The sequence below is a fragment of the Cricetulus griseus genome, chromosome 4, assembly GCF_003668045.3.
Source record: "Cricetulus griseus strain 17A/GY chromosome 4, alternate assembly CriGri-PICRH-1.0, whole genome shotgun sequence".
Taxonomy (NCBI): domain Eukaryota; kingdom Metazoa; phylum Chordata; class Mammalia; order Rodentia; family Cricetidae; genus Cricetulus; species Cricetulus griseus.
Window position 1 is genome coordinate 192,766,861 of NC_048597.1, and position 13,242 is coordinate 192,780,102.

Below are 13,242 nucleotides of genomic sequence, written 5' to 3' on the forward strand. Positions count from 1 at the left end.
GTTCCGGGACCTGGCCTGAGAAGCAAGTAACACCTATCCCTTCCCCCACTTCCATAACACAGGAGATTCCAGATACCTGCCTGAGAGCAATTAACATTCATTCCTCCCCCCACCTCCTTTTTCTCTGCTTCCCCCTTTTTCTTTAAAAAGCCCCTTGGTTTCAATAAAGGAAGACCTTGACAAAGATTCTGCTTGGTCTGGCTCTTCTTTCCCGCCCATTATTTTCAGGCTTGATCCACCTTGGACTCACGAATTACTGGAGCCCTGAGGGCCGGGGCAAAAATGTATCTAGTTGTAAAAACTCCAAGTTATAATAACATTTAAATATACTTATAAATTCAGAGTATTAATAAATCAAATACAGTCCATATGCCTTTAATGAGTATACATAGGCAGAGAAGTAACATCAATTAACTAATATATCAACACCTACCTCTAAAAGATGGAATCCTTTGAAACCAATATAAATCAACACTTTGAATACCATTTGAGAATTAAACAGTTCTATTCATTTCCATGTTAAAAATCAAAATGTCATTTTACAAAACTGTTGCTTCTGTCATTTGCAAAGCATTGATATTTTTCCAGTGACTTCTTGTAAGCAATAAGGAACAAATTATTTTCTTATTATTTCAGACAAAACGAATTTCTAATTATGGCAGAGGATGCATAAAATTAGGTTCCTGAACAGCCTGGCAGTTTTAGGAGACACGATGCCTGATTTAACCCTTTTATGCATTTGCTATCCTTGCAGTTATCATGTGATTAATATGTGGACATGCTTAGCTCAGATAAAATGGAGGAAGTATCTTAGTTATATTTTATTGCCATGACAAAACACCACAATGAAGGTAACTTATGAAAGCATTTAATTTCTGGGTTTATGGTTTCAGAGGCTTAGAATCCATAACCATCATGGCAGCAGGCAGGGAGGCATGTTGCTGGAGCAGTAACTGGGAGCTTGAAAAGTTTAAATCAATCATCACTTTTTACCAAAACTTCCAGATGTTTTTGTGCATCTAATTGTGTGTATCACATGTAAGCCGAAGGCAGGCAGAAACCTCAAAGACCATTCCAAGTGACAATTTTTCCAATAGGCCACACCTAATCCTTCCCAGATAGATCCATAAACTGGAGAGCAAGATTAAAATGCACAAGCCTAAAGAGGGTGGGGCATTCTCATTCAAATCACCACAAGAAGTAAATCTTGTCAATTGAATTTTAATTTCTCAATAAGTGAAAATAGAAGCTAATAGTATTTATCCTTAATAGTTTTTCTTAATAGCTTTTAGGGACCTGAATCACAGCTTACATGTTACTTCATGTTGTCTCTAAATAACAAAAGCATATTTTTTTCTTTTTCTTTCCTTTTACTTTTTTACAAAGGCATATTTTAAAGCTGGTAATTTTGTGGAAAATCTAAAAGAAATGGATAGGATTCTTGATACATATCGCTTACCAAAGTTAAATCAAGATCAGATAAGCAAACTAAATAGACCTATAACACCTAGCAAAATAGAAGCATAAAAAGCTTGGGATTGAATGGTTTCATCACAGGATTCTACCAGACTTCCAAAGAAGAATTAATGCTAATACCCTCAAATTATTCCACAAAGTAGAAACACAAGAAACACTAACCCATGTATGAGGCATAACTACCCTGATACCCAAATGGCATAAAGCCCCCCTCCAAAAAAAGAGAGAATTACAGACCCATTTACCATATGAACATAGATGGGAACTGATTAATAAAGACTTCTAGTGGTGATTAGGTAATAATCCAACAAGCCAATTGCTTAATGTCTTAAAGTCAGAGGACCCTTTAAAATCTCTACCTGGAGAAATTATTTCTAGGCCCACTGCTGTCAAAGTCAAAGGGTATCAGAGATGTTGTGGCTTTGAGTTTGTGTCTCACACAGTGGAGCAGTGCAGCAATCATGCCTTTAGCATCTGTGAATAGTGAATGTGGCTGAATTGCAGATATGGAAACAAAGTTCCCTACTAGGAATATATCAATCATTACTGATAGAGAAGCTTGGGTCACACAAAGTTAATTAGTGCAGTGGTCAATTTTAGCAGCCTTAAAAAGACACCATTGGCAGTATAACTCATTGACATCTGAAAAACGTTTCTTATAGGTATAGAGGCTGAGGAGTCCAGGATCAGAGTGCTAGCAAATTGGGTGTCCAGTGAGAATTGTTTCTCACAGATGACTTTCTTCCCTCAGGAATCTTGCATTAAGGAAGGGAATGAGAGGGCTCTACTTTTTCTTAGGGACAATCCCAGAGTTTAAGATTATAACATACAAATTTGGGGGAAGCACTAACACCAAGGCTACAACTTCCAGCTTGGCATGGAGAGTAAGTGTGCAGAGTACATGCATACAAGAGGAGGAAAAGAATGCATTGAAACTCAAACTTCAGTTATTAATAGTGAAGAGATTTAGCAATATTCTAGAGAAGAGAAATCATGAGCATGGTTTATTTGTTCATTTATTGATAGTCTGTGTGTGTGAAATACATGTAGCATTTGTCGCTCTTTCCTGCTTCCTGTTTTCTTTTATGCTGTTAGCATTTCTTGATGCTCCAACACAAACCCTTCTACTTCTTTCTTTATAGTCTTATTGACTATGTAACTAATTCTGGTCAATGAAATTTAAAGAGAAATGTCATGGGTCAGCTGTTGCAGACTTCCTTAAGAGGTAACAGGTTTCCAATATGCATCCATGAGATACCTGTTTGTAACACAACTGTGAGTGCTCCAAAACCTAAAGCACCCATGGTACCTTAACTAATTATCCTTGTGACTCAACCAGTGACCCTTTTTCTGTTTTCCAATAGGACAAACCAACTTGTGGAAAGATTTCATTTTTTAAGATAGAAAGCAGTTTTAACACGGTGAAGCCACAGTATACCAAAAGTGCTACACAAAATGTTTATAACTTTTATAAAAACTCCACATCCCCAGAATAGCCACAAGATAGAACTGAGTAGCTCTCTGAATGCTAACTGATTCTACTCCCATAATAGTACAACACTCAAAACTGTGTGTGAAATACAGACCTTCTAATAGAAGGAAGATACACTCAACAGAAATCATGAAACAAAAACATGGAGCATCATGGATGATGTTGACCTACTGTGCCAATTTTAAAATGAGGCAGGCAAATGTTGGAAGGAATATTAGTCTTCTACTCTTCCTGCCTCTGCTTGTCTCATTGAGTATTGGATGTCCAAAGTCACATCATCCTCTCGGTAGCTGCATCATTCCCATGCTGTCTGCCTATGACTCTTCACTTGCTGTGTCAAGTTCAGGAATGAATTCATCAAAAGATGTTTGTGCAGGAGAGTAGGCTTTGTCTGGTGGAGTTCAGAATCTCATGATAGTACACAGAGAAGTTACAGGCCAACCCAATCTGATGGGATGTGTTGGTCTCGCTTCCTTTTTGCTGGTTTCAAAGGCTTCTGGAGTGCTTGTGGCTGATCTAAAAATCCTTTCTTGTCAGAGCCAGCAGCAACCTCAGCCAAGAGGGGATGGCAGTCTATCTTCATTTTCAAATGGAAAACTTTCTACCTGTGAAGAGCTGGCGATCAAGAAATGTCCCCGAAGAGACAGCGCATCACTGAAAATATTTCCTCCTTCTGTCTCAATTCTCCATCTGTGTTTTTCAGCCATCTGGGTTTTTTCCAGCCCAGTTCATCTTTTGTTCAGTACTTCAGATGATGATCCAAGGTGACTTATGGGCTCCTACCACACTTGGATAAGTAACTCTCCTCATTAAATACTTAGCTTCTTGCTTAGTTATAGATTTCATGCAGGCTTTATGCCATCGCATCACTCAGCAGGCTTGGCATGTGTGGCCTTCTGCACCAGCTCATTGTTACCTGTGTGTAGATTGGAGGGCAGCAGACATAACAAGACTCAGCAGTCCCAGTCACTGACAGCAGTGAGACTGAGATTCTCTTATGTAATCCTAATAAATGAAATTTTATTGTACACATAGATGAACAATTAAAATTGTTAATACAAGTAAATATCTATACAGTAATTATTTTTCATACTTTTCAATAGGAATCTTTGTGTTGATAGTTTTAGAAGGTTAAAAAAATCTACACACTAAAGCCAATCATTTAGCCAATCCATAAAGTGCAAGTGAAGTTAAAGACCTAAAAGATGTGGAACTTTTGAGAAGAGACACACAATGAGGACCTTTGCGTTCTATACACATGAGCAGCCACGTGCATGTGTGCCCACGAAAGATCATGTGCATGCATGTGCATGCGCACACACACACAACTGCACAGACAACACAAACTAGTTACAATAGAATACAAAATGCAAATACTCTGGTTACATTGTAAGAAATGGGATTTTACTGTCCTTAACTATTGAGCTATTTGTGTTCCCATTTTCTCATGTTCTTAAATTCTTGTTATATCTTTTATTGTTATTTGCATCTAAGAAATAATGCATTCTCTCTTTTTTTTTTTACATTGTGTTGATTCCTTGTGGATTTCACATCATAGATCCTGATCCCATTCATCTCCTCATCCCTTCATATCCACCCTCTGCCCTTGCAACCTTCATCTCAAAATAAAATAAAAGAAAATTTAAGAGAAAACTAAAACAAAAAATAAAGGAACAAAAACAAAACATAAAAACTCCAAAAATCTTAGCATGGAAGCTGTAGGTTGGTCCAGTGAGTCACACAGTATACCTGTTAGTCCATATATCTTTACTTGTAAGTGTTCATTTGCAATGATTCATTGGTCTGGTTCAAGGCCTTTGGCTTCTACTATACTATCAATACTGGGTGCTCATTGGGAGTCCTCTTGGATATCCTGTTGTTGCCTTGTGTCCTGGAGATCCTGTACTTCTGAACTACAGATCCCGCCCCTTCACATACTCCAGAAGTTCATAGATGAGGTGGATATTGGGGTGATCTAACTCAGCCCTGTCTCTGGGCCTGGAAGTTAGCTGGGTTGGTCAGCCCCCCAGCTCTTCTTCATCATCATTACCGCCCGAGTGAGCACTCCAGTACTGCCCAAGCTTGAAGCAGGCAGCAGGGGTGGGGCCAGCTCACCCATACCAATAGGGCCAGCTTTACTGTTTTACTCAGGCAAGGTCCAGGGCCATTTCTCCTGAGTGCTGCATTTGGTGGGGGGAAGGACCAGCTCTTCAGCAATCATGTCCCTGAGGCAGCTCACCTGACTGCCACAGGTGGCAAGGAGCATGGTGTGTGTGCATGGGAGGCATATCTCTCCCTCACCTATGCCGCCATATGACAGGCCCAATGTCACTGGACAGCTCACAGTTGATTTCTGCCCAGCCAGGACAAGTTGAAATAATGAATTCTTAATCATCTTTTTATTACTATTCTCTCATATTCACATAATGGCAAGTGCAATGGATAAAATCATAAAGACACTAAATTTTGAAAAATAGATATGTTACAGTGATATAAAAGAAAACTATGAAAGAATGAAGGGAAAGGAAGAAGTTAAGTCAGAAAATTGAAACTTTTAAAATGTTGTATCAAAACAATATTAAAAAGAATACGTAATCGTCCAAACTTCACAGCTTCTCCCACACACTGAGGGCCTAGTTCGGTCCCCTGGAGTCTCCACAGTTGTAGGTCTACAGTTCATGAGTTTCCACAAGCTTGGTGCAGCTGTCTCTCTAGATGTCTACATTATGAACTTGACCACCCTTGCTCATATGTTCCTTCCTCCCTTGCTTCAACCAGATACCCTGAGCTCAGCCTGCTGCTTGGCTGTGAATCTCTGCATCTGGTTCCATCAGTTACTGGATGAAGGCTCTATGATGATAGTTGTGGTATTCACCAGTCTGATTAAAGGGGAAGGCCAGTTCAGGCATCCTCTCCACTCTTGCTAGGAGTCCTATCTGCAGTCATCCTTATGGATTCCTGGGAATTACCCTAGCACCAGGTTTCTCCCTGACCCCATAGTGGCTCTCTCTATCAAGATGTCTATTTTGTTGCTCTTCCACTGCATCCCTGTCCCTCTCCAGCATCCCTTAGCAGTAGGATCACAATGAAAACCTGGTACATAAACTGACTTTTTGGAGCCCATTCCCTATGGTAAGAAACCATGTTCAGCTAGTGCATAGGAAAGAGGCTTGACCCTACCCCAACCTATTGTGTCAGACCTTATTGCCTCCTCATGGGAGCCCTTACCAGTAAGGTGGAGTAAACTGAGGGTGGGTTTGCAGGGTGGTAGGGGGTGCAGAAGAAGGGGTGGGAGGGAGAACTGTGGTTGGAATGTAAAATGAATTTTAAAAGAATAAATAATTTATTTAAAAAATCAGAAAATAAGAATACATAAGCAGGAAGGCCTGAAGTATGCAGAGTGAATGGCAGACAGCCAGGATTTGTGAGAGTGGGCAATTCACTTAACAATGCAACTTACAGATGGGATTTGTTCCAGCAGAATATGATATTGGAATGGGCTGCAATGGTCACTTCGATTTTTAAGAATGTATGAGAAAAAGTACATACATATAAAACAGAGCAACTAATTTCTAAAATATGATTGTCTCAATTTACTAAGTGTAATTTCAGAAAACAAAGTTTTATTTTTAAGGCATATGTACGATAAAGTAGAACACACACCCTTTTTGACTTTCCAAATAGTCTTAAGGCACATAATTTAGTCTATGTTTTTTTTTTATTTGTTCAAATCATGATTTTTGATTGTGAGCATGGTAAGACTCACAAGCAATTTAGGAGCTCTACATCTTAGAGTAGTCTCAGGGGTAGTGGAGGACCCAGGGCAGAATCTAAATCTGAGAACAAGTGAGGATCACAGGTGTGCAGACTAGAAGTGAAGAGCACAGGCGTGCAGACTAGAAGTTTCACAGGCACCAGGAAGAACTTGCTATTGTTATTTAGTTGGATGCTTTTCTGACATTTATGTTTATAACTGTAGACTTGGACTGCTCTCTTATTTGGTCAGAGAAACTTTTTATTTTTTTGCAGGGGGCACCAATCAATGGAGAGATGAGTCATTGATCAAAGTGGTTAGAATAAGATGAGGCTTACAGAAGGGATCCTGGCATTGATAGCTGGTGGGAAACATTTCTTTTTCATAATGTTGGGCACTGGTAGTCTCTATAGGATATTTCATTCTTTCTCTCTCTCTCTCTCTCTCTCTCTCTCTCTCTCTCTCTCTCTCAGAGAGAGAGAGAGAGAGAGAGAGAGAGAGAGCGGGAGGGAGCTGCCAGAATGAGAGGAGGAGAAGAGGAGAGGAGAGGAGGAAATGGAGGAGCAGAAATATTGAGTTGTTGGAAGAATAGAGGAGAGCAGGATGAGAGGTACCATATTAGAAGTAGCCATTATAGGTCTGAGGAGAGATCTGGCACTAGGGAGATTTCTAGAGACCTACAAGAATGACACGAACTGACAATCTAGGCAATGGTGGAGAGGACATCCTAAATGCCCTTCCCCTATAATGAGACTGATGACTACTTTTTATGCCATCCTAGAGCCCTCATCCAGTGGCTGATGGAAGCAGAGGCAGACACCTACAGATATACACTGACTGAACTCTGGAACCTAGTTGCAGAGAGGGAGGAATGAAGATCAAAGGGGTTGATATCAGGCTGGTGAAACCCACAGAAACAGCTGGCCTGAACAAGGGGGAGCACATGGACCCCAGACTGCTGTCTGGGAGGCCAGTGCAGGACTGATCCAGACCCCTGAATATGGATGTCAATTAGGAGTCCTCTGCACTCTAGGGGGGCCCTGGTAGTGGATTAGTATTTTTCCCTGGTGTAAGAAGGGACTTTGAGAGCCCATCCCACGTGAAGGCGTGCACTCTTGGCCTGGACACATGGGGAAGGGCCTAGGCCCAGCACAGGGTGATGTGGTGGACTTTGGGGAGCCCCCCATTGAGGGCCCTACCCTGCCTGGGGAGTGGAGGGTGGTTGAGGTGGGGGGTAGGTTGGGAGGAGGGGGGGGGGTGGGGGAGGTGAGGGAGAGGGAGAAGGGATTGACATGTGAAACAAGCTTGTTCCTAATTTGAACTAATAAAAATTACAAAAAATAAGAAAAACTGTAATAAATATGTATGCATGTATATAATCAAACTAATTGTATGTGAAACAAGTATGTCAACATTTTTAAAAACTCAAGATTTTTAAAGTGTATAGTAGTCCAGTTTATCACATTACTATAACCTAAATATCCCCATTATATTTTAATTCTAGAACATATAAGCAACAATGCCAGGCTATCTAACTTGAGACCAACTTCAGGATCATTGCATGGTGGGTAACCGTAAGTCACTACATTTTTAATCTTCTGCTACTGAAAAATGTTATTATCAGTGACACCATCACATGTACTAGATATCATCACATGTACTAGGAATTAAATACAATTAGCTAATACAGTGTTTTCTGCTTTGGTTCTTCCTTCTAGTCCTGGCCTCTTCCTAGACATGTCTCCCATTAAGATAAATACAAGACAGTGATCCTTTATTCTATCTTATTTTCTATCATCTATATATCTATTTGTCTATCAATCATACATCTATCTATTATTTATGCACTTCTAGATCTATCATCCTATTATATAATTGTCTATTATATATCATCTACCTACTCAATTCATCCTGTGGTTCTTTACATCTCTTATGAGCGTTACTAATATTAAACCTCTATTTAGTTCATATTTCAATATCTCTCACAATTCCAAGGCATATGAACACATTGCTAAGTTTCCAGGGTTCAGAAAACAATGTTGACTTTGGCAGAAAACTGTACTGATCCACTTTTCCAGGTATTGCTGCCCTTGCTGACGTTTCTCTGTCACCAGGCAGTTTGCCCCCACCCCAGAGAACTCTATTCCTCTAACCTAAGGCCTTCAAAGTATCAAACTGATGCTTTTGTTCTCAGGAGTTCTCTGGGCTCTGAAGCAATTAATTCTGCTTTCTTTGTAATGGTGAAAAGAATGCCTCTTCAAGCCTTTTAAATTGTATTTTGTCCCTTAGACGTCTTTCAGGGGAACTAGTAGCTCTTTTAGCTCTTCCTTATAAAACACTTGTACCCAGGATTCAGATTTTAGTTCTTTGGCAAAGCACTGGAAGGGTAATGGTCAGTATGGGAACCAAACTAAGTGACGGGCACATTTCCTCATTTAAAATTTCTGCTGTGTCTGCATTACGAGGACTGTTTCAGGCCAGACCTGTATGCCCATCTCCTTTTTCCTGCACATCCTTCCCTGCCAAAGTCAGAGGAGAGGGCATACCAGAATACCAAGGCCTTTCTGTGGAGTCTGTCTCATCACCAACTGTTTAAAACAGATTTGAATGTCTCATCTTCTTTTCAACTTAGTAAAAAATCTGTATATTGTAACTAGAGGATGGTGATTTGCTCTAGACTACCCCATCTATACTACACCTTGGGTGCAGAACATTTTCAGGGCACCCACCAGTAGAAAATCTGTGTCTTAAATCTTTATTTGAAGAAAACACTCACCCTCCTATGCTTAAAATGTTAAAAATCAAAAAAAAAATCTATTAAGACATTGTGAGACACTGGGTAACTTAACTTTCTAGATAGAACATTGTCATTTATGTATCTCAAAGAGCTACTTACGAAGGGCAGTGACACTTCAGCATGGCTTTCCTGGGAAATAAGAGATCAGAGGTCACTGCGGGGTTGCCACAGGAATTGTGTTGATAAAGCAGAAAAAGAGAGAGGAACTAGTGAAGGACTTAGAAATGAGATGGCCTGGTACCTCCAGGGAAACATACAAGGAAAATACTTTAAAGGGTTTGGGTGAAATAATGAGGTTTTTTTTTTTGTTTTGTTTTGTTTTGTTTTTTCCCTTTTCTTATGTAATCTCTTTTTAGGAAAATATCTGCCTCTTTTAATGCACATTGAATCGAATCTTGCTTAGAAGCTGTTTTGAAGTGCAAGACTCACTTTCAAGGTGGGAATGGGGACGGAACAGAAGGAGGCTGCTTGCGGGGCCAGTCACATCTGGGTTATGTAAGTCTCACAAGAGGAGTTCTGTCCTCATTTACCAAAGACTGGCTTTTCCATTTCTCCCACATGGAAAACGTGAACCATGACAACTCTGCAGACTTTGCCTGGCTAGATTTTCAAAACTAGGACTTCATCAGTGGCATCTTCCTAAAAATAACTCTTTTGCTTAGTTTATTATTGTAATACTTAGTTTGTTATTATATTTCTTGTTTTTCCTTCAGGCATCTTAAGGATCAGGTTGGTAAAATATTTTAATTCATAGATCTAGAATAATTTTGCACATTCTAGCTCCAATATGTTTGGAATGGAGAAGTATTTCCTTTTTAATGGGAAAAGTTTAGTGTCGGCTAAGAAAATGCATTCTTTTAGTTCTACTTAAGAGGCACAGATTTATCTTTGTCAGTCTAGACAATTGGGTAATACACAACTCTTTAAACACACTGGTAAGAAGTTTCTCTACCTGGGGACGAGTGTGTGACAATAGCACTGGTAACTATGCTGAGTTCATTTCCCTGGAGTACTCTGTAACAGTCCACGTGGATAAGGCACAAAAATGATTTGTTACACAGCAGAGACAACAGCCTGAGGCAACATGCAAACTCCAAAAAGAAAGCATGCAAGGAAGTAGAATTAGAAGGGGCTGTAGGGTCAAAAGACATTGATTAAGAGGAGTGGAATTAATGCATATTAATTCCATGATGGGAAATGCATGTCACACTGACCTGAAATACATAGTGTTCCACTTAAGATGTTCCCTGAGCCTTAGATGCAGGAGTTATGCTGTAGACGAATTAGGATGGGCATCCCCACAATTAGTTGATCTCTGTATTTTGACTGGTTCTGGTTTAATGAAATAGTCTCCATTTGCCCCAAGAGAAGTTCTTTGATGAGAGGAGAGAGCTACACTAGCCTGTAGGTAGAAGGATAAGTATTTAAAATGCACTTAGGAATATAAGAACTGCATTTATCCTATTAAGTTAAAGAAAATATATGACTCATTTAAATAAGTTTTCATTTTCTCAATCTAAATGAATTGTCCACCTAAGCAAATATCTTTGTAAATTAGACAATCTGTCACAACATCTATTCCAACACTAGATGTATTTCTTCTCTATTGGAATTGAAGCCTTATGAGTTTGACTCCTTGAAACTGCAATTTCAGGCAGACATGGAAGTTCAGAAATATCTCCAAATGAGCCCATATGGATCAATTTTAGTATCTAAACTACTGTGTTGGTTTGAAAGAAAATGGTCCCCAAAGGGAGTGGCACTATCAGGAGGTGTGGCCTTATTAAAGTAGGTATGGTCTTATTGGAGGAAGTGTGTCACTGTGGAGGCAGGCTTTGAAGTCTCATACATGCTCAAGCCACACTCATTGAGACAGACTACTTCCTGTTGCCTGTGAGTCAAGTTGTAAGAACTCTCAGCTCCCTCTCCAGAACTATGCCTGCCTGCATACCACCATACTCCCAGCCACCATGTTCCCTGCCATGACAACCATGTTCTAGATATCTGAACTGTAAGTGAGCCACCACAATTAAACATTTTACTTTATAAGTATTGCCATAGTTGTGGTGTCTCTTCACAGCAATAAAAACCGTCACTAATCAGACTCCCTTTGTTATTGCTCATGTTGATGTTTAAATTTGGGTACTGAGAAAAGTTGACTCCTTTCCTGTGTTCTTTCCTCTTCCCTTCCCTCTCTTAATCCTTCCCAAATTCCCTCCTTTATTTATGCATTTCTCACCCTTTTCATCTCTCCTTCTCTGTCTTCTTTTCTCCATTTTCTCTAAGATAATCCATCCTGTTGAGACATGGGACCTCCCGAAGCATAGACAGGCCCAGCCTTTCTTTCTACTCGTAAACTATCTGAGCAGGTCATAAATAAATACAAGATAAATAATCTTTATAAAAGTGATTTGATTCTCTTCTTTGTATCCCTCATGGACTACTTGTACGGTACACAGAATGTGCTTAATGTAAATAAACATGAGTCAGAGGAGTAAGGAGACCTTGCTTTTGAAGTTTCTCTCAGAAAGCATAGTGATGGTCTTCCCCAGCTAAATTAATATTGCACTTAGCATAAAACACTCAAATTTTGTGTGTTTTTACTGTATTTGGAATTCTGAAAAATACTGTGCAGTGTAAACTCAATTCTTCCATCTATCGGGGAACTCATTGATACCTTTGTTTGCACTAACTTTCCTCACAGTATAGCCCCATCTCATCAAATGTCTATGGTGCTAGCTGGCAACACTCAAACTTAAAACAAATTAACACTGCTTTTAAGATGGAAAGCGACATTATTCCGTGGTTATTCAGACACATGAATGGCTAGTCTGAGCATCCTTCTGAGAAACGATTGCTTGTAAGTGATGACAATTCCTCAACCCCCTGAAAATAAAGAAAAAAGAGAGAAATGAAATAAGCACAAGAGGCAATGATATGGTTCTTTTCATCCCTGTACTTGGGCTAGCCTACCCCACTTCTAAATGCTTACCATTAAAGGAGCTAAAATTAAAACCTTAAAAGAGACAAATCTTTGTAACTTTTGAGATTTTTTTTGAAAGATCCTGTGATGGATGAGAGCCAAACCCCAAACCCAACAATGAGATGGTAGAGTAATCCTGAGAATCTTGCCATTGACATTCCTATTGGGTTTATGTTCTGTTTTTCTAAACCCCTGTCTTTGTGGGTTTGTGGGTACAACAAAAATAGAACTCGCAAGTACTTCAGACAGATAGCTACCTGGGAATAAATACCACATGTCACACGTTAAGCAAAAATGCATGTCTTGTCTGTCCTTGAAATTCCTTATAACACAAAGGCAGAAAACACAGAAGAGTTACTTTGATAATGAGCTCAAGAGATTTCCAACATGGCCTTCTCTGTATTAAAGTGATTTATTTTTCCTGAGGTGGCTATATTGAAAGAAGTTATACCTTTTGACAATGAAGACAACATTTAATGATCAAGAGTATTATAATTATTTTTGGACAAAATTTCACTGTCCATGATGGAGAGTAAAATCCCAGTACTCTTCAATAAATTTGTATGTCATAAAGTAATTGAAAATGGGTAGTTTTATTAACCTCAGATAATTGAGAATTGCAATAAAAATGGGCAAAGCTTTGAAAGCCAAACACTTCATGATTTTAAAGTTAATTTATGCCTCTTTAATTTTTTTGTCTAATTGAATTATACACCAGTCTACCTATAAGGAAAATCTGA

The 13,242-nt window shown here is 39.3% G+C and overlaps 1 pseudogene; it reads right to left on the bottom strand.

Annotated features, from left to right (window-relative positions):
• Nucleotides 1-429: 429 nt before the first annotated feature.
• On the bottom strand, nucleotides 430-12,400 carry LOC118238700 (annotated as a pseudogene).
• Nucleotides 12,401-13,242: the final 842 nt, after the last annotated feature.